General features: G+C 40.6%; 1 protein-coding gene across 1 annotated transcript in view; it reads right to left on the bottom strand.

Moving 5' to 3' along the window:
- The window catches only part of MYO3B (myosin IIIB), a gene marked incomplete at both ends in the record, with an annotated part of 389,659 nt that overhangs the window by 310,405 nt on the left and 57,942 nt on the right, over window positions 1-21,312 (bottom strand). The window lies entirely within an intron of this gene.

Raw genomic sequence — 21,312 nt, forward strand, 5'->3', positions numbered from 1 at the left:
AAACCAAGCTGTAGTCAGGAGCTACCTCTAATAGAGAGATTTACAGTACTTAGTATCTCACAATCTTTTTATAACAAGGACCTAATCATAGTCCTTTTATAATAGAAAAACCAATCAAACAATAAAGTGATCAAAAAGGTTTAGTATTGGGTCAAACCATCTGCTTTTTGTAATTGCATCATGACACCAAAGCTGCCTTCATCCTTGCCCCATAGTCAATACCTCTACATTTTAACTCTTTCTCCTGAAAAATGCTCAACATCTGAGAGATTAACTAGCATCTAAGAGTTGTTTTTGCAAGGACCCATTCTCTAAAGCAGTGATCTCATTGAGGGAGAGTGAAAAATTTAAAACGAAACACGCTTCATGCTCTCCAGATAATACCCTTTCCCCTACCCCTGCCATGGGCTTTTACTAGGATGAACTTCACAACTACGGAAAGTCCCTCCTTTTAGTATAGTATATGTTACACCTCTCAGGAGTTTGGAGGCAGGAAGAAGTTTGGGAACCACTGCTCTAAGAACTAGTTAAGTTAGCCCCTCTGAAATCCCATGTTGAAATTAGGGCTGTTCCCACTATGGGAAGTACTATTGATTGACATTACACAGTCCCAAACACAGCTAGCTCATTTAAATTGTGGAAAACAGATAACTAATTCTGTTTTTATTTAAAATAAGTACTTCCATTCCATATAATTTTTTTTCCATTTAAAACTCTTCATAATCATGTTAACTAACATTCATATATTAACTCTAAGAGGAAATACCAGGTGGAGTAAGAGTTAAAGAAATACAAGACCACATACAAAATTAAGAATTCTATTCACACAATTTCAGCTTCAACTGTTATTACTCATTGTGCCTATTCCTTTTTTAAAATCAGAAGTCTCGTCGATCTCATTCTCTATGGCAGCGTTGTGGGTTAGAGGAATTTTCAGAGCTGCTGAAGGACACATCCAGCTTGGTGGGAAGACTTGCTGATGCCTGCTCCCACACTGGAGTCTTGCTTCAGGGCTTCAGAGAAGTATCCAAAGCTCACAAACACCTACCTATTTAGAATTTCCCAGTAAGGCTTTAATTTGCCTCCTGTTGCTGGCTCTAATTATCTAGCCAGCACCTAAGGGAAAATTCAGGCTCCTGCTTCCACTCAGCCTAAGTGGCAGTTCTATGTTGCTTGTTTCCTATAGGCTTTCTCCTCTTTCGTGTGTCACAGACCCTGACACACAAAAAGGCCCTGAAATGCTAGGCTGGTGTGTCCCCACCATCACCTGCCACGTGACTCTGCACCACACAATCAGGAAACAATTGCTCATGATAACTATCATCTGTTATAGCAAGTAGACTATTGAAGATTAGTCATGAAACCACCCAGCAACTCCCAACCGCTGTTTTGTTTCTTGATGGAAGCTGGGATTCTGGCAAAGGGCATTCTCTTTAAAGGATTCTGCCTCTTTCCCCTTCTGATCATTTTAAGCGTAAATTGAATTTAGCAGAAGAGTTTGAATGCAGAAAAATTTCTTAGTAACATTCCACCTTAATTGGACTGTGTTTTGTACCCAGAAGTATACAAAAATAGGATAATCTATAACCATTATCAATTCAGTTTGAGGGACTATGATTCCCTCAAACTTCAGATAAATCATTTGATGTATAAAGTAACCTAAAATATCAACATCCCCAAATTCGACACCCTAATATGTTATTAGGACTAAGTAATTTATTCAAGTCTAGGATATCTTCATTAGTCACCTAGGATGCTTTTTCCTAGGTCTTCAGTCCCCAAAATAAAACCTGGTTGAGCAGTCGGTGTAGATAATTAAGGGTCCTGTGGTCTTTCCAGTTCAGCTGAGGAAGGGATCACCACACACTGACAAGAAGATTGGTTTAACATTCAGGGAAATTACTCTCATTGCCATCCAGTTGATTCCAGCTCCCCTGTCTGATGGAGCATCTTTCCTAGGCTGAGATGTCTTCTCCACAGGCCGCCTGCAACAGACGTAGCCTGCAAGAGTCTGATGTGCCTGCATGCCAGCACCCACCACGGTACATCAACTAACTGAAGAAACCCTCTCTTTGTAATTCAGCACCTCTTCTCCAGATTCGTTTTGAATCTCCAAGAGATGTCACATGTGGAGATCTGGTTCATCTTCACTCTTAGCTAGTTTTGAGATGAAGGACTATAAAAACAAAAACAAACCCTAACTCTTAAGTCTTACCAAATAAGTCATTTAAGATGTAAGGTGCTGAATCTCAAAAGGCAGAAGAATACCCTGATGTCTACCTCACTTTTGTTTTATGAGCACTAGTTGAAGTTGGTTGCAGATTAGATGTGCCAGGATGAAAAGCCAGCAAGAATTGGTTTTGGCTTCCCTGGTGGCGCAGTGGTTGAGAGTCCGCCTGCCGATGCAGGGGACACAGGTTCGTGCCCCCGTCCGGGAAGATCCCACATGCCGTGAAGCGGCTAGGCCCGTGAGCCACGGCCGCTGAGCCTGCGCGTCCGGAGCCTGTGCTCCATAACGGGAGAGGCCACAACAGTGAGAGACCCGCATATCACAAAAAAAAAAAAAAAAAAAAAAAAGAGAATTGGTTTCAATCTTGTCATTCTTATTGTTTCCTATAGTGCTTGACCCTCTACTTTTTAAAACCCAAAGGTGAATAGAAGAGGAGAAATAGGTATTCTCACATCTGCAGCACTAAGTCCCTGATTCTGCCACTCTGGCCCAGCCACCAAGTGCCCTTATTACCAACCTCCCAGGGACACCAGCACCTTCTGCATTACTACTCCCCAGAGGGACATGGTTGGCGGGCAGGGGTTGGCGTAAGATATGCCATAGGGTAAGGATTTAGAAGATGACATATCCTTAGATTGAGGGTTGGAAATGAGTCTTCTCTTGTGGCCCTAAGCCACCTAGTATGGTAGGAGGTGCTTACATGAAGATTATGACTCCATTCTTTTAATATAAGCCATACCCATATCGGTCCTGTAGCTGACAAGGCACACTATCAAGAACGTTGTCCATCCGAGTGTCAGGGGAAAGAGAACATGTAACTAACTCGCTTTTCAAAGGCTTCCACCCAGAAATGTCATGTGTTACCTCCACTCACATTTCCTTGGCCAAAGCAACTCACATGGTCGGACACAATTTCAAAGGCGTAGGTGAATGCAATCTGACCCTGTGCCCAGACAAAGGGAACTGGGATACTGACCAGCTCTATGCACTCCATACTTCAGAGGGGGTTGAATCAGATGAAACAAGATATGAAAGTGCTTTAAAAAACTGCAAACGCAACACAACAGTGAGTCCCCTTATTAGTGCATACAATACCACTGAGAGTATTCAAGACTTTTGCCACACCAAGATTTTATAATCTCATTCTAACAAGGCAAGCACAAATGTTTTTTGATATTCAGGAGATACCTCCTAGGCTTTTAGATCTCATCAAAGACCCTAGATAATTCTTCCTGTGATCTAGGGATGTACCTTTTTTCCTTACCAGCCTCTCCCACACTAAAAAGCTTTTTACCCTTATTTCTGGAATCCCAGAATTGAGCTCATTTCCATCTATACTCAGTCTCCTGGGAACAAAGGAAAAGAAATGGAAGCTAAACTGCTTGGTTGCAAATTCTGGCCCTAATACTTGCTAGTTATGAAATCTTAGCTAACCTTTCTGAGCCTCAGTTTCCTTCTCTAAAAAGTGGGCATAGGGGCTTCCCTGGTGGCGCAGTGGTTGAGAGTCCGCCTGCCGATGCCGGGAACGCGGGTTGGGTTCGTGCCCCGGCCCGAGAGGATCCCACATGCCGTGGAGCGGCTGGGCCCGTGAGCCATGGCCGCTGAGCCTGCGCGTCCAGAGCCTGTGCTCCACGACGGGAGAGGCCACGGCAAGTGAGAGGCCCGCGTACCGCAAAAAAAAAAAAAAAAAAAAGCGGGCATATTAATAGCACCTACTCTGCAAGGGTTTTGAAGGATTAAATGTATATAATAATATGTAAAGTGCTCAGCTCAATGACTGGCTTACCATAAGCATTCAGTGAATATTTTCCCTTTCCGTTTCTTTTTTTTTTTAAGAAAAAAGAAACTTACTGGAAAGTTATTTTAAGGGTCACAGTAGCACTGAAGGTAACTGTTATGTCAGCCAAGCCATTGGCAATGTCCAGGGAACAAGGATGGTCCTAGAAAATGGGACATGAGCCTGCCTCAGTGGATTCATTCATTTAATAAGTTAATCATTCAGGCATTTATTTCCCATTCTCTCTATTTCAGGCACTGTGCTAGGTCTATAACTCCAGAGATAATTAAGACACTATCCTTCCTTCCATGAATTCATAATCTAGTAGGGAAAGCAGATACATAAACACACTGTTCCAGAGCATAAGAAACATTGTAAGAGATATAAATCCTAAGTAGAGCTAGAGACAGCTCCTAGTCACCAACCATCCTGAACTCCCATGGCAGGTTATCTTGCTTGAGATTTTCTCCTAGAGTTCTAGTCCTTTGGTGTAAGGATTTGCCTCTCTTGTTAAAAAGAAAATAGTCCTGAGGGAAGAACCATATTATTCTCACTTCCTCCCATCTAAGACCAACCGTACCAGAGGTATGATCTGGCTGGTCTCTGGGGAAGGCTGTATCCTCAAATTCCCCTCCCCATTCCCGTCACAGGACCCAATATTTCACTGTCTGAGATTCACTCATTTGGATTACTCTTTAGCCACCTGGGACCTGATTTGGAAATAAAACAAATTACCCCTGGAATGATTCTAATTCTCTGGAAGAAAATTCACAGAGAACAAGCCCTGAAATATATATGGCATATATTTATATCAACGCATATATAAATATACACATTTATAAGCCTTCATCAAAATTCTATCAACTCTCCAAATAGTATTTTTAGGACATGATTATCATAATTATTATTTGCTCACCTAATCATTTTTCCTTCATATATTTGTGTCTTTGGTCTCATGATGGCACCTGTGAAAGGCTAGATTTCCTTGTTAAAAGTACGCTCACAAGCTATTCCTATAGTACTGCTGCTGTGCTAATCATGAACAGCGATTAAATATCTTGCAAGCAATTGTAACATTCGTCAAACTGATAATGGCAAGAAACAAAGTGGAGCCTTTCAGTGTTTTACCAAATGTGCTAATTCCTTATTACGCTATATTGTTCTGGAAACTATTTCTATACACAAACCAAGCTGAAATGTGCTCTTTGCTACAAAAATAGAAGAACAAATTTAAGCTACTTGCCACCCTGGGGATAATCACAATCACATTAAAATGCAGCTCAATGGCTCATCTTTTGTCTTTCCCCTCTATCAGTCAGTAAATTAATTCCCTTATAGACATCAATATTCTATTTTTGTAAAAAGTGCCTTTTTTTCGATTACTTCCTGAGAAAAGCAGAGTTACTATGGCAATCTCTGAATTTTGCACTCTGCAGCTTTAGACTACCACTGTTTTATAAATGGAAAGCTATAATTTAGCTCAATTCCTTTTGCAAGGTGCAAGGAGAACAACCACACGTTCTTAACCGTCTGAAGCAACAATGCGGGAGAGGGGATGGGGAATGAATATTTTCCTAAGGTGAATTTTTATATCCCAGCACCCAGTGAGGGCCTCAGTCATGAAGGATGCCAAGTAAGTTTGTTGAAGATGAAGAAGTAGCTGTGTATTCCCCCCAGGACTTCCTCCTATTAATAATCCTATTCAACATGCGAAGGAGACCAATTGGTGCAAAGGTTTTGCACTCCTCTGGGCTATGAAGAGTGGTCTCATGGCCCATGAGGACCCAGGTACCTCCCCATTACAGCCCTCTGCTCGGTTCTGTAACCTCCTTTTAATCCCACACAGTGCTATCCTGCAGCTTCCCAATACCTGGATAACAAGAATCTTCTATAATAGGTCTGCTTTAATGTGGAGACATCTAAATAATTCATACTGGAAAGCCCATTCAAACACCCTTCTTCTTGTATACCATGTGGGTACAGATGTACCATTAGCCACCAGTGGTTACACAGATGGATAAGTAACATCTTAGCAACTTATATTTCCACTTCAATTTCCATATGGACTGTCCTTTACAGATCTCTTCTGCTTTAGACCAACTTCTTCCTTTTGCCACTCCTTCAGCTACTCCTTAGACTGGAAGGACAAAAGAAGTACTCAACCCACACACAGGCCAGTGCCCTGCTCCTCAGAGTTGGAGCTTAGAAATGGAAAAGGGTCGAAATTCTACATGGAAAGATAGGGTCTGCCTCCCACAAGGAAAGACCGCCCACCTTTGGAGGGCCTATAACAAGTCTTCTTAACCTGGGGCCATGGATGAGCTTCTGAGCATGCACAATCTCTCAAACTAATAGGCAACATTTTATACATTTTCTAGGCAGAAGGTTATATGATTTTCAGCAGGCTCCTATGAGCTCAGGACCCGCGAAATGGGTGAAGCCCATTGGCTTAGCAGAGGTGGGCTTCAGACAGAGACTTGGAGCAGATGCCAGCATTCTTTGGAATAACATCTTCAACATACTGAGAAAAAAGAGCTCTCAACATGGCATTCTATTCCCAGCTAAGTTATTTTTCAAAAATGAAGATGTCTTATAATAAAGATAAATACAAGCCACAGACTTAGAGAAGCTACTTACAATACATAAAACAATAAAGAATTAGTCTCCATAATCTATAAGACGTTCCCATAAATTAATAAAGACAAAAAAACCTGTGGAAATGCAAGTTGCTAATACCTGTTTAAATTGAAGATGTGCATATCCAATAACATAGCTGTTCTACTTCTAGGTATGTCCTCCAGAGAAATCCTCATTGTACATGTACACAAGAAGACAACTACAATATTGTTTGTAGTAACAATGTAGACACCCATCAATAAGAACATGGATAAAGTATGATGTATTTGAATAATGGAATACTATGCAGCAGGTAAAATGAACAAATTAGATTTACATGCATCAGCATGGATAAACCTCAAAAACAGTATGTTTAGCAAGCTACAAATGAATATGTATAGTATGAGACAGTTTATGTAACATTTTAAAAGAATCAAACAATGTACTATTTTATTAATATATGCATATGCAATAAAAGTTTGCAAAAATTCATGGGAAAGATACACCCCAATTTTAGTGTGATGGAGAGAGAGGAATGAGATAGGTAGAGGTCCTTTACCTCTATTTATTACATTTTATTCATTAAGGGAAAGGAATTCAAGCAGATGTAGGAGATTCACAAGTGTCATATTATTTTCTAAGTTTTTCTGTATGTTTTAAATATTTAACACAATAATGAAATCAAAATTTAAAGGACTTCCCTGGTTGCGCAGTGGTTAAGAATCCACCTGCCAATGTAAGGGGACACGGGTTGGAGCCCTGGTCCGCGAAGATCCCACATGCCACAGAGCAACTAAGCCCATGCGCCACAACTACTGAGTCTGTGCTCTAGAGCCTACGAGCCACAACTGCTGAGCCCACGTGCCACAACTACTGAAGCCCACGTGCTTAGAGCCCATGCTCCGCAACAAGAGAAGCCACCGCAATAAGAAGCCCGTGCACCGCAACAAAGAGTAGCCCCCACTCACCACAACTAGAGAAAGCCCATGTGCAGCAACAAAGACCCAACACAGCCAAAAATAAATAAACAAACAAACAAACAAACAAATAAATTTATTTTTAAAAATTAAAAAGCCTAGGCCACTCTCTTTAGGGAATAAATCATGTTACCATAAACACCTTTCCCAAAGTTTCCTTTCTCTTTCTTCTTCTCCCTATCATTCACCAAAATTCTGTGAAGGCCTCAGAAAAATACCCTGTTCTGCCTGCCTCTCTCCCTCCCTGCTCCACACTCCCTCTGGACACCCCCACTGGACTCGAATACTTCTCTGTTATCATAACTACCACACTGACACATACTGGGCTGAACCACAAGAGACTGCTGCTGTTTGTAGGTCAAAAACATTTAAACATTGGGAATGTCATACAGTTCCACCAATAATTATACTTACGTATCTGCCTTTTGTAACTAGACTCTGGGTCCCTTGAATGTTCGTGTTAGATTCACTGCTTTGTGCGGGAATGGCACATAGAGGGTGCTCGGTGGACATTCAAATTGAACAGATCCCAGAAGGACAGGCATTTCCTCTCTGCCTCTCCTTCAGTCCTTTCCCCTAGATTTAAGAGGATAGATGAATGGTATGAACACTCTTCCACTGTATATCAGCAAGGAGCTGTGGAGTGGTCATTGCTGTGGTCTTTGTTTCATGGAGTTCTCTACTTATGGAAGGAACTAAAAACAGAATATGTGAGTGAAGAATTCACAAGAACTGCTCAGCTGCGGGACAAAAGGGATTCTTGGGAAACTGAAGAGTCAGTTTATTGTAGCAATAATGCATAAAGATGCACATCTATGCATTTTTCATTCATTCTTTCACTTACTCGTTTGCTCAGCATCAGTATTCAACTTATCCAAACTTATCAGGAATGACCCAATAATCTGAACATAATGTGCCACTTTAACTGCCATTTTCAACTAGAGGCACCATTGCCCACCTCCAGCCTTCTGACATCTGCACAGAGAACTGACCAGAATCTTTTAACCTAGGAATAGGCAATTATGATTGCTGTTAGTGGTAACAATGCTGTTAGTTTCAGGAATGAGCCAGTTTGTGCCTGCTTTACAAAGGACCAAAGGATGGTGCACTTGTCCCCTTTCTTCTGCTTCTGTAAAAGGGTGTGTCCCATAACTGCTGTTTAAAGCAGAAGATACTCTAACAGGGAAGAACATCATAAAATTTAAGCACCATAATGAATTCTTTTTAGTGTTTAGGATATTTGGACTCTTATTTAATAGCTTCTAAAGCATTCAGCTGTTGCCAAAAATAGATGTCTGCTAGTTGAATTCCAAAGAGCTGTTTTATAAGGGAAATAGAATGAATCGTAGAAGGGATCCTGCGTGTATAATCCTTTCCTACATTCTTGCTGAATATAGGATTTTAAAATTCTTAAAATTTCAAGCCTTGCTCTGGTTACCTTGGTGATAAATTGGGGATAAAAATTACACATAATTGCTGTTGATGTCACTACTGCCATATTGTTTCCAAGGCTACAGATTGTCTCCATATAATTGTAATGCTTTGTGCATTGGAAGACCACTATGTAGGTAAAAGCTTAGTACTGAAGTTATTCTTTCTACATCTATCTAATAAACCACCCATGGCCTCTCAGGGCCTTTGGATAATTATGGAGATAAATAGGCACTGAAAATGCCTCATCTTAACCTACTCCAGGAACACAAACATAATTTGAAAAATCTAACATATAGAAAAGTTAGTTTCTTTTATGATATATCAGAACATTTCCGTCTAAAATACATTTTCTCTAAATGCTAGCTGGGAAAGCAAATTGCAGAAGAGTGTGTGTGTGTGTGTGTGTGTATTCTGCACGAAAAATACAAATGTGCAGCGAACTGTTGACAGTGCTACTCTCTGAGGGGTAGGATTAAGGCAGGCTTTCATTCTCCGTAAGACATATATTTGTGTAATGTCTGAATTTTTTCAGTCAGCATATATTACTTTTGTAATCAGATAAAACAGTACAGTTAAAACAAAATTCCTAGTTCCCAGCAGAGCTATCCTTAAATTACCAGCGTAAAAGAAATGGTTTCCTAAGTTGCATGAATAGATGAAGCCATTTATAAAGGACCACTTCCCTCTAACCGGCTTTCATTTGTAAAAGCAGTGCTCAGTGAGTTCTTTGTGCAATCACACTCAGCCACAGTACAGTTACCCTTATAAGTTACATTAGGCACAAATCAAGAATCTCTTTGAAAACCAGCAACTGATGTACATTGATTTAGTAACTTTTTTTTTTTTTTCTGCATCAGCCACAGATGTTGACTGCCCAAGAGATCACCACAAAGCAGTATGGTCAGTGAAAAACACCATTAAATTTTAGCTTCCTGGGAAATCCTATTTAAAGCACAATATGCTTGAAAAACAGTCTGGTAATGATGTGATTAACCCTAACAATCATTAGAATAGAGTATGTGTGCTTCCAAAGCCCTCAAACCTACTGCTAAGCCTGGGCTTCTAGGTACACCCAGAGCCCCGCATTTCAGACGCTTACTTGACCAACAGCAGAGAGAGCAGGAGCCTTCCGACCCGCGGCTGCAAGAACCTGTGCCGCTTGATGACACTGGGCTTCAGCAGTGACCTGTCAGCAGGACATTTTCCACAACAGCAAACAGAGCTGGTGCTCACTGTATCTTAGCCGCCCCTGCCTGGCTGAGCAGCAGGTTTTGCAGAGTAACAATTTACCTTTGGAGCCCATTTACCACATAACGCATAAAATGGCCCATATTTGGGGGGCAGGGAGGGGGCTCACAGAACAGTCCTCATCTTTTAGACTAAAATATACAGAAACCAGAAACAGAATTATGATCCAAATAAATAAATAAATTATAAAGCAAAAACAGCCCCTTTGTATCAGAGTCCTGACTCTTTTTCCGCTGGTGAAATTTATGCTGGAAATTGCTGCTACAAAAGAGATTGGAGATCAAAGAATTATGTTTACAAGACAGGTAATTGGCTATACTGGCCAGGCATGATTTTATCCACCTGTGAAGAACTGAATACTAACTACTCCCACTTGCCTTTTTGATGGTCATCACTTTAGGCTCCAGTAATGATTTGATGATCTATTCCTGTGCTTCCTGTAATTGGCCAGGCACGTGACTACGCCCACATTCACAACCTAATGACAGCTGCAAACTGTATGATGGCAGGACTGTTTAAGCTACAGGGTTTGCAGACTACATAAAATGTTTCCTCATTTTACCAAAGTGGACTTTGGAAGCTCTTAGATAAACATAAGCATATGAGTTCTACTCTAGAAAGCTTTTTAGGGTACCATGAGACCAGAATTAACATAGCTTGGGTTTTCTGAATAAGTAGTCTATCAATAATAGAGGACCCATTCATATCGGTCCAAGGTTCTCTATGTTACCCATTTATTTGCCATTTAAACGGTCTGTACTAGGAACAGTTCATTTAGGTCTTGAACCAACATTACTTTCCATACCACCCACTCCTGACTTCAGTGAAAGTCTCTTTCTATGACAGCAGGTATAGATGGGAAACCCATTCCAACTTTTTGTATCACTTCATTTGTCTAGAGTGACAATCACTGTTCTAGGAATAATATTTACAAGTGATCTATGAATAATCCCTTCCAGGAGATGACACTGGCTAGCATAAAAAGTATGGAACGGTACCTCCAAGGTCTTCACTCATTGCAGCTTGGATTTAGTAAAGATTACAAAATTCTGCTGTTAAAAAAACATAAATGATGGAGAGTATTTAAAGGCCATGACCACTGTAACTATATACAGAATCACACAGAGGTGCTTATTTTTGTTTTATTTTTCCCTGTGTGAACAAAATATAAGCACTATTATTTAAGATGAAAATTTCTACCTTTACACCCACAGAATGCCCACTGGTTTAACCTATTCATTGTGTGTTTTGTTTTCTGCACAGATTTTACTGGTTTTATGGCACTATGTGTTTTCTGCAAAGCATGAAACAATTCCTTAAGAAACATGCCTCAGGGCTTCCCTGGTGGCGCAGTGGTTGAGAGTCCGCCTGCCGGTGCAGGGGACACGGGTTCGAGCTCTGGTCTGGGAGGATCCCACATGCCGCGGAGCGGCTGGGCCCGTGAGCCATGGCCGCTGAGCCTGCGTGTCCGGAGCCTGTGCTCCGCAATGGGAGAGGCCACAACAGTGGGAGGCCCGCATACCACAAAAAAAAAAAAAAAAAGAAAAAAAGAAACATGCCTCAGAAGTCAAAACAAAAGGGTAGGAAAACCATTCCTGCCCTGACAATGAGCCTTCCTTACAAGCACCAAAGACTTATTTTTAAAATAAGCTAGTACTGAACTAATGTATGTGTTATATGGCATAAACATGAAAAGTTCAAGAAGCCCTAGCTCCATGCCTTTCTAAAATAAAACAAAATAAAATTAATGCAACAACACAGTATTTAGGACATAGTACACATGAAATAAGTCATAGTAACAGTAATGATTCAATTAAATCAAGTTCCAAAGCAAAGATGTAGGAAGGGGATGGAAATACCTGATAATTTTGGATGAAATGGGATTGGCAGTAATCTAAGACATTTGCAAATCTCAGTATCTCATTTCACAGACTCTATTCTAAGACATCAGGAAGTCCTGAAATAAGAAAACCTGTTTACTACATCTGATAAGGGGTTAATATCCAAAATACATAAAGAACTCAAAGAACTCAATAGCTAAAAACATTTTTTGCTGCCAATTTAAAAAATGAGCAGACGATCTGAATAGACATTTTTCCAAAGAAGATACACAGATAGCTAACAGGTACATGAAAAGATGCTCAACATCACTAATCATCAAAGAAATGCAAATCAAAACCACCTGTCAGGGGACTTCCCTGATGGCACAGTGGTTAAGAATCCGCCTGCCAACACAGGGGACACAAGTTCATTCCCTGGTCTGGGAAGATCCCATATGCCGTGGAGCAACTAAGCCCGTGCACCACATGTACTGAGCCTGCGCGCCACAACTACTGGGCCCGCACACCACAACGAAGAGTAGCCCCCCCTCGCTGCAACTAGAGAAAGCCCGCATGCAGCAACGAAGACTCAACGTGGCCAAAAATAAATAAAATAAATTTATACAAAAAAAACCCCCACCTGTCAGAATGGTTATTATCAAAAAGACAAGAAATAACAAGTGTTAGCGAGGATGTGGAGGAAAGGGAACCCTATACACTGTTAGTGGAATGTAAGTTGGTGCAGCCACAATGGAAAACAGTATGGAGGTTGCTCAAAAACTTAAAAATAGAACTATCACATGATCCACAAATCCCACTTCTGGAAATTTATCCAAAGAAAATGAAAACACTAACTTGAAAAGATATCCGATTCCCATGTTCATCACAGAATCATTTACAATAGCCAAGATATGGAAACAACTTAAGTGTCCATGGACAAATGAATGGATAAAGAAAATGTGGGGTGTGTGTGTGTGTGTGTCTATCTATATATCTATATATATATGAAATATATATATATGCAATGGAATATTATTCAGCCATTAAAAAGAATGAAATCTTGCCATTTGCAGCAATGTGAATGGACCCTAAGGGCATTATGCTAAGTGAAATGAGACAAAGACAGACAAAAAACACATGATCTCACTTCTAAGTGGAATCCAAAACAAACAAACAAAAAAAAACAAGCTCACAGATACAGAAAACAGATTGGTGGTGATTGCCAGAGGCAGGAATTGGAAGGGGGTGGTTTGCCAAAGTGGGTGAAGGCAATCAAAAGGTACAAGCTTCCAGTTATAAAATACATAAAGCATGGGGATGTAATGTACAGCATGGTGACTGCAGTGAATAATACTGTATTGTATATTTGAAAGTTGCTAAGACAGTAAATCTTAAAAGTTCTCATCACAAGAAAAAAAAATTTGTAACTATGTATGGAGATGGATGTTAACTAGATTCATGGCGGTGATCACTTCACAATATATACAATTATCAAATCATTATGTTGAACCCCTGAAACTAATATAATGTTGTATGTCATAATACCTCAATTAAAAAAACAGACAAACTAAAACAAAAACAAAAAGGCCTGTTTACTTTGTTTAAACCAGAATTTCCCAAATGCATTTGACCCTAGCAAGCTTCATAAGCTGTAATTGTTGTTGGTTTCAGTTACCCTGTTTAAACATCCTATGAACCAGTGTTTAAGTCTGGGAGATGCTGGCTTAGGATAGTATAATCAATATTGCTTCAAGACCTTAAATCAAATAGTTAATAGGCAAAATGTTTAAATGAGGGTCCAGCAGAACCTAGAGCTCAGGAAAGTGGATGCATTTCTCTTCAAGCATAATCTTCTGTTTCTAACACTACTCAGAAGTAGAAAGTGGAGAACTAGTACCTTCTATTTTGGCAGCACTTTGAATAATGTCGAACATGCCAGAAAGCAAAATCATATTATCTGGAGACTAAGGGCACAGGAAAAAAAGAAAAAGAGAAGTGGGTAAACTAAACAATAAAAATGTTTTGAGATTCTTTATTAGGAAATTAATATGTTATGGAGAAAATCTTATTTTACTTTGCTCTTTTTTCTTTCTAATTGATTCATTTATTTAGGTCAAGTTTATTGAGTTATCATTTATGTTCAGCAAAACGCTCCCTTTTTTGGTGTACAATTGTGTGTGTTTTAACAAACATATACAGACGTAATCACCACCAGAATCAAGATAGAGAACATTTCCATCACTCCGAGCACCAAGTTGCTTGGTGCTCCTTTGCAGTCAACCCCCCCCCCCACTCCCCCTACACCTTTCAGTTCTGATTCTACAGAATAATTTCCTAGATGCTCTGCGGCGTCCTTAGTGCCTAATGTTAGTTCACTCATTCAAAATTTACTAATACCAGGATACAAAATATACAAAGGGGAGAAGCCTTGTTATCTTCCCTCAGAAAGCTCCCAGAGATGGGCTGGTTAAAGCTCTCCTGTTTGCACTGAAGAAAAATCTGTTTCAAATAGCTTGAGCAAAGGGAGTTTTATTTAAGGCTATAGCATTCCAATAAACCTGAGAACACAAAATTACATTCAGACAGGTCCCAAGTGAACCAGGCTGGGAAGAGGAAAGGTACGTAAAATTTGGATCATACTCCTAAACCACGCTGTCTCACCGACTCCTAGTCAGTTCTGTTCTCTTTTCCTTCCTCTCTCTGTCTCTCTCTGTCTCTGTCTCTCTCTCTCCCCCCTCAGCTGGCTCTACTTATCCATCTTGCTATAGGTCCATTATGGCCATCCCAGCCCCAACTCTTTCCAGCTTTTCAGCTCATATACTGCAATAGACTGAATGTTTGTTTCCCCTCAAAATTCCTATGTTGAAACCTAGTCCCTAATGTGTTGGTATTTAGATGTGGGGTCTGTGGGAGATGATTACGTCGTGAGAGCAGAATTCTCATGAATGAGACTAGTGCCCTTTTGAAAGGGATTCCAGAGAGCTCCCTCAGCCCTTCGTCCATGCGGGGACACAGTGAGAAGACTGCTGTCCATGAATGAGGAAGTGGGCTCTCACCAGACACCAAATCTGCCAGCGCCTTGACCTTGGACTTTTCAGCCTCCAGCACTGTGAGAGAGAAGTTTCTGCTGTTCATAAGCCAACCAGTCTATACTGATGTTATACCACCAGTTAGAAGACTCTCTATGTCTCAGTTAAAATTTCTAAGAGAGGAAATCTGACTGGCCCAGCACCACACTGTGGCTTCCACAGCCACCCTCCCCATTCAAAGTGGAGTCTCCAGGCCTCTTATGGCCTCTTACCTATGGCCCAGGAAATTGGGGGCATTTCAAGCTTGGGAATGTCTTACTCTGGAAATAAGGCAATTGTCACAAAAAGTATTTCTTAGACCAACATTATGTGATAAATACATGAGCCCAATCCTGCCTGATGGGTTTGAAGAAGGTTTCACAGAGGAGGTGAAATATGAGCTGGGTTTTAAAGGAGGGTCAACATGTGGTTAGTGGCAGGGCCCAAGGGGAATGTGGAAGATGTGGAATATGTGAGAACGAGGGGGCAATGAGCATTCCAGGCTAAGGATACAGTATGTGAAAAACATAGAGAACTAGGAAAGAGCATGTCTTCCTTAGGAAACTTGATATGAGTGGAGAGCAGGGTGCATTTGGGCAGTGTCAAGAAAAAGCAAGTGGGAACCAGAATATGAAGGGCCTTATAGGCTGTAGCAAGATATCTGGACTACATCCTGTGGGCAATCATGGGTCACTCAGGGATTTGAGGCAAAAGGAAGATCCTAGGTTTGTTAGGATAATATACAGCAAGGACCCAGGGTCTCAGAATTCTCAGATCCCTACATTTGCCTCTAGTTCCCAAGAGAGAAATGCAGAAGGACTGTTCCAGGCTTCTCTGTTAATTATCAGCTGAGGCTTTGACCCTAAACACCTGGATGGTCATTGCACGAGATGGGTCAGACGTCAGAGATCTGAGAAGACCCCTTTGGCCTAGGCTCCAGGCAGCCCTCAGGCTTATACTAAAAGCACACTGAGTAGCCTCTATGGATCCTTCTTAGAGAGCCATTCTTGAATCTTGACCCTCTTGATCCTGTCTTAGCAAATAAAGTTGGTCTCCAGGAAAACACATGCACACCACACAAGCTCATCTAAGAGAAAAGGAAGAAAGATCAGTTACCCAATATTCCTTCTCGTAATGGTTACCACCCCCCACACATGCCCCCGTCACTACCAAGGTCTTACTGCATCCACTGCCTGGGGCCACCCCTTGCGAGTGAGTGGCGTAAAGGGGAGAAACTTGGTCTCCCTCTACAGTGTTGAGTGCTCCACTAGTGACTAGACAAAATTGGCATTTCATTAAGAAGGCCAACAGTGACATGGAGAATGGATTGGAGAGGTTGACTTGAAGGTAGGGAGACCAGTTGGGAGGGGCTGCTCCAATGGCTCAGGTCAGGGTTCATGAGGGCCTGCACCAAGGCAGCAGAGGGCTTGGAAAGGAGTCAAGGGGGAATGGCCCACCCAGGTGTTTTCAAGCCTCAGGGAGCATCAGAATAGGCCACAGCGTTTGTTAAAACACACATCACTGGGCCGAACCTCCAGTTTCTGATTCAGTAGGTCTGGGCTAGGGTCTGAGAATCTGCATTTCTAACAGGCTCCCGAGTGATGCTGATGCTACTGGTTCAGGGACCAAGCTTTGCGAACCACTGGAAGAGAACCATTCCATGTGCCAAGTCAAAAATGAAGTATTCACTTTTGTTCTCATTTAGAAAGATAAGTCACCTGTGCTAGAGGCATTAAAATAAAACGTAGAAAAATAACAGTCCCCTAGCAGTCATCTGGCATCTGCAAGGTTCCTAGACACAAAGAGCTATTCGCACCTTGCCGTGTACGGAAACCCAGGAACACACAGGCCACCCAAACTTACTAGTCCCCACCCCAAATTCTGAGACTACATTCAAAGCAACTTGAAAAGGCAAAAGCAATTTTAAGGAAGGTTTCCAAATCCCATTGTAGGTAGTATCAGAATCAGTACTGGGCTTAAAGCGAGAACTCATTAAATTTGTTTTCTTTGTGGTAAAAATTCTCATTATGACTCTTAGCAATTTTTGCAATTTCTTAGACCAGGCAAGTAGCACTAATATCTTACTTTTCACAAGATAACACAGCTTAAGGAATCTCTGGGTTCACTGCATGTTAAAATGGTTCATTCCAGCCACTCAGCATTAGGCCATGTCGTACTCCATCCACTGGGCCGCGCTTGACACAAGCAGAAGCAGCAGATGGAGGAGCTTAAAAGTATCAAATACCAATGTATCAACTTTGCTAGGCCACCTCCCTTCATAATTTAGACACTTCTGTTGGAGATTTGAAAATATATTCTAGGCAGATGGACATGTTAACAGAATCATTTCATGGTTCAGTGTCCTCTCACTGTGATTTATCTCTATCTATAGACACCAGAGGCCCCCCATTCAAGAGATTTATGAGCTACCTATACAATTCTATTTTGTTGAAAGGAAATGTGCGCATTACTGAAAAACAAAATGAAACTATTTAAGATTATGCCACTTTCCAATTAGAAGCTTTAGAGCTAAAACATGTTCACCACATTTATATTCCCCCGCCCATTTCTTTACCCCATTAACAAATACTAAAATAAACTAAAATAATACCCTGAGGAGAACAGGGAGAGGTCCTTCTCATTTCTGAATTCTTGGGCCTGGACTTGAGGTTACAAAAACTGGATGTGATTTCCAAATCTGCTACTTAGGAGCAATCTTTATGGGCTTCAGTTTCCATATCTAGAACATAAGTATAACACTTCCCTCCAGAGTCTGAGAATTAAGTAGAGAATACGTGTAGATACAGTGTGCAAAGGGTGAAGTGTTACACAACTCCATGGTTGTGGGGCTGGTAGTAGTAGCAGGAATGGTAGTTGGAGTAAAACACTTTTCTTTCTCCTCTCTCACATTTACTATACAAATTCAAGTAAAGAAAGGCTGATGAAATAAACAGTGACAGTTACCAAATGTCTAAGTTCATACAAAGGCTAGCCAGGAGGTGTAGCTCCCTTGGTGAGTACCCCCTTCCCTCAGGTCACAGCTCCGACTCCTCACCCCTACAAAGTCCTATCCTAAGCTACCACCCCATCCCAACACCTTGCAACAACTGGAGGACACAAAATGGCGGCTCCACCCATGACTGTCAGACTATGGGGGGCTTTCACGGGGGGCAGGGCCACAAGGACAGGAGCCCAAATTGTGCAAGTTAGTAGATAGCGCAGGTTTAAACAGCACTGGGTTAAGAGCAAGGAGCAGAAACATCAAATCCCAAATCTGAGAGAACAGGCTCTGGGAGAAGTAAAGAGGTGCCTCAGATCTAAGCGGCCCTGTGTCCAGCGTCTGAGAGCGAAGCAAAACTCAAAATGAACGCTTTGGATTCTGTGGCTCTGTCACCCATCAGTATCCGTCTTTCTCATCCAAACTCTAGCCCTGTTTCTCTCAAAACGACTGAACAGACTTATTAGTTCTGTTTCTTTTTATAATTTCTCTTTTTAACATAAGTAAAACATAAATATATCCCCCATGTAAAAAACTGAAATAATACAGAAGCATAGAATCAAAGCAAAAGTGCTGCTTTTCCTCAGAGGGAAGCACTGTTAACAGTTTGCTATAGTATATCTTCTGAGCCTTTTTCCATGAGTTTATGTCCATTCAAATATGCAGAGATTTGTGGTAACTAGGACCGTACTGTACATAATGCTCTGCAACTTGGTTTTCTTCATTGAAAGCTGAGTTCTGGAACAGCTGTTCTCAGAGGGTAGACCCCGTACCAGCAGCAGCATCGTTATCACATGAGACTTGTTTAGAAATGCAAATTCTTTCTGCCCTGCCCCCCACCAGACCTCCTGAATCAGAAATCTGGGGACAGGGCCCAGCAATCTGTTTTAACAAGTCCTGCAGGTGATTCTAATGCACACTAAAGTTTGAGAACCTCTGTTTAAAATCTTTCCAGGTCAGCACATACAGATCTATACATTCTTTTTAATGGATGCATATCATTCCACAGAATGTATATATCATAGTTGTTTAGCCATTCCCCTACTTAAGAGAGTTTTTTCCTAATATAAAAACTGCTGTGATGAACATTCTGGTACATTCACTTCAATGAACTTTTGTAGTATGTCTGTAGATGGATTTCTAAGAGAATTGCTGTGCCAAAGTGTATTTTTATTGAGATTTTGATACTGATAAACTGCCCTCCAAAAGGCTACCAATATTACCATCGACAATGGTAATGCCTGTTTCCCCACATTCTCACCAACACTTGTTATTAGCAGTCCTTCCCTATTTTACAAATCTAATGAGTGAAAAAAAGTGGCACAGTAAAATCACATGTTACTTGTAGCAGAATGGAGTGTAGGTTCTGAAGTGGTAAGGTTAAAAAAAAAAAAAAACATACAGTCAAAATTACCTCTGAAGATCTCTTAGGAATATGTTATTTTGGTGACATACACACTCGCTTCAAATAGGGACAACTCAGTCAGCTTTTTTCCTAGGCTATCTCTGGAGCTCCAGATGAGTTGTTTGGGGGCCTTGTCATATGAAAAGTACACATCATTTAAACACCAGGCCCACACTCTGTTGTGGAGGAATCTCTCACATTAAGAAGGCTTAATGACATGTGCCACCACCTGAGCAAATAGCAGGTCCCCAGCTCTCATGTTACCTTCACCTGGGCAGAGCTGGATTCAGGTAACTTTCACACCCTATGAAGCAACTCAAGTGTGTCCCATTATTTTATTTCACATTTCCTTGATGTCTCTGTATAGTGATTTGAACAGTTTGAGCATCATCCATATTTCTTCTGTAGAATTCCAATTTCTAACTTTTATCCTTTTTTCAACTGGACTATCTTTTTCTTACTTATTTGAAGGGGGTCCTTATATATTATGGATATTAATTTTTTATCTGTTACATATGTTACAAATATTTTACTTCCATCTCAGTATTGCTCATTGGTACTCCTTTATACACACACATTTTTCACATGTTTCATATGTCTTTCTAACTAGATGACTGTTAAGACTGAAGAATAGTGAATGTGTCTTACATTTTAAAATTTATCTCCCCATCCCCTCTAGCCACCAAGGTTGTAGTAGAGTTACCAATAGGCAGAAATGTTCATAAATTGAATGAGTTACCGTACAGAAAAGCAAAGTTTTAAGCATATAAACCCCATATTACTTGACATTCAATTTAATAATTTGAACAGTTTCTGCTAGGATTCCTTCTTTCAAACACTCTGTCCACTGGCCACTGTTTTACACTATTACCACCAGAAGCAACCTGTTAAGAACAATATAGGACTGTTTATAGCTCTTATTGACCTTTCTTTAATTTCTGACTCCACAGATGAGAATCCATCATGAACTAAGAATTATGAACTCACTACAGATCCCTAGTTACTATGACACTTTCATAGAATTTGGGACTTCCTTCTCTCACTTGCGTCAGTCCTTCCACTCCCCCATGAGACAGAGAAAAGGATAAGCTCACTTCTACATACAGAGAACTGACAAAAACTGTTAAGAAATAGGTGAGAGATGAGCCGTGGAAAAAGATTACTTAAGAATATTCTAAAACAAGTCATAATTTCTGGTAGATACCCTACAAAAATATAATTAGTTTAAAACCAACAATAAACCACCTTGATCAGTTACCTAGAAATCCATTTGTTTAACTCAGGGAGTATACCAGGAAATGACATGGATTAAAGTTAGCTTAAAAATTAAAATTAGATGCTTTACTAACTTTAGATGTGTTTTGTTTTATAGCCAGAGTGGGCATTTAATCTATTACTCTAGAAAATCCAAAAATTAATCTTGTATTAGGCCAAATCATCAGAGAGCTATACATATGAACTGCACTGTTTTATTAATTTTGACTGAATTTTTCTTTATAGTCATAATATCAATCTACATTGAAAAACCGTTGTTGGATTTACCATGAAGATGATAGTGAAAACATTGTTTACTATGTTACCCATCCTGAGCACTCTGCTTTTGTTTTTAATCTTCTGAACACTGTGCAAATCATGTAACTGATTGTATTTTTATTTTTGCCTTGACAGCTAGGAAGCTCAGAAACAAATGTGTGGTCCATGAGTGAATGAGAAAGTATGGTGTGCATTTTGTTTATCAC

This window comes from Mesoplodon bidens (assembly GCF_964165515.1).
Source record: "Mesoplodon bidens genome assembly, chromosome: 8".
In the NCBI taxonomy this organism is placed as follows: domain Eukaryota; kingdom Metazoa; phylum Chordata; class Mammalia; order Artiodactyla; family Ziphiidae; genus Mesoplodon; species Mesoplodon bidens.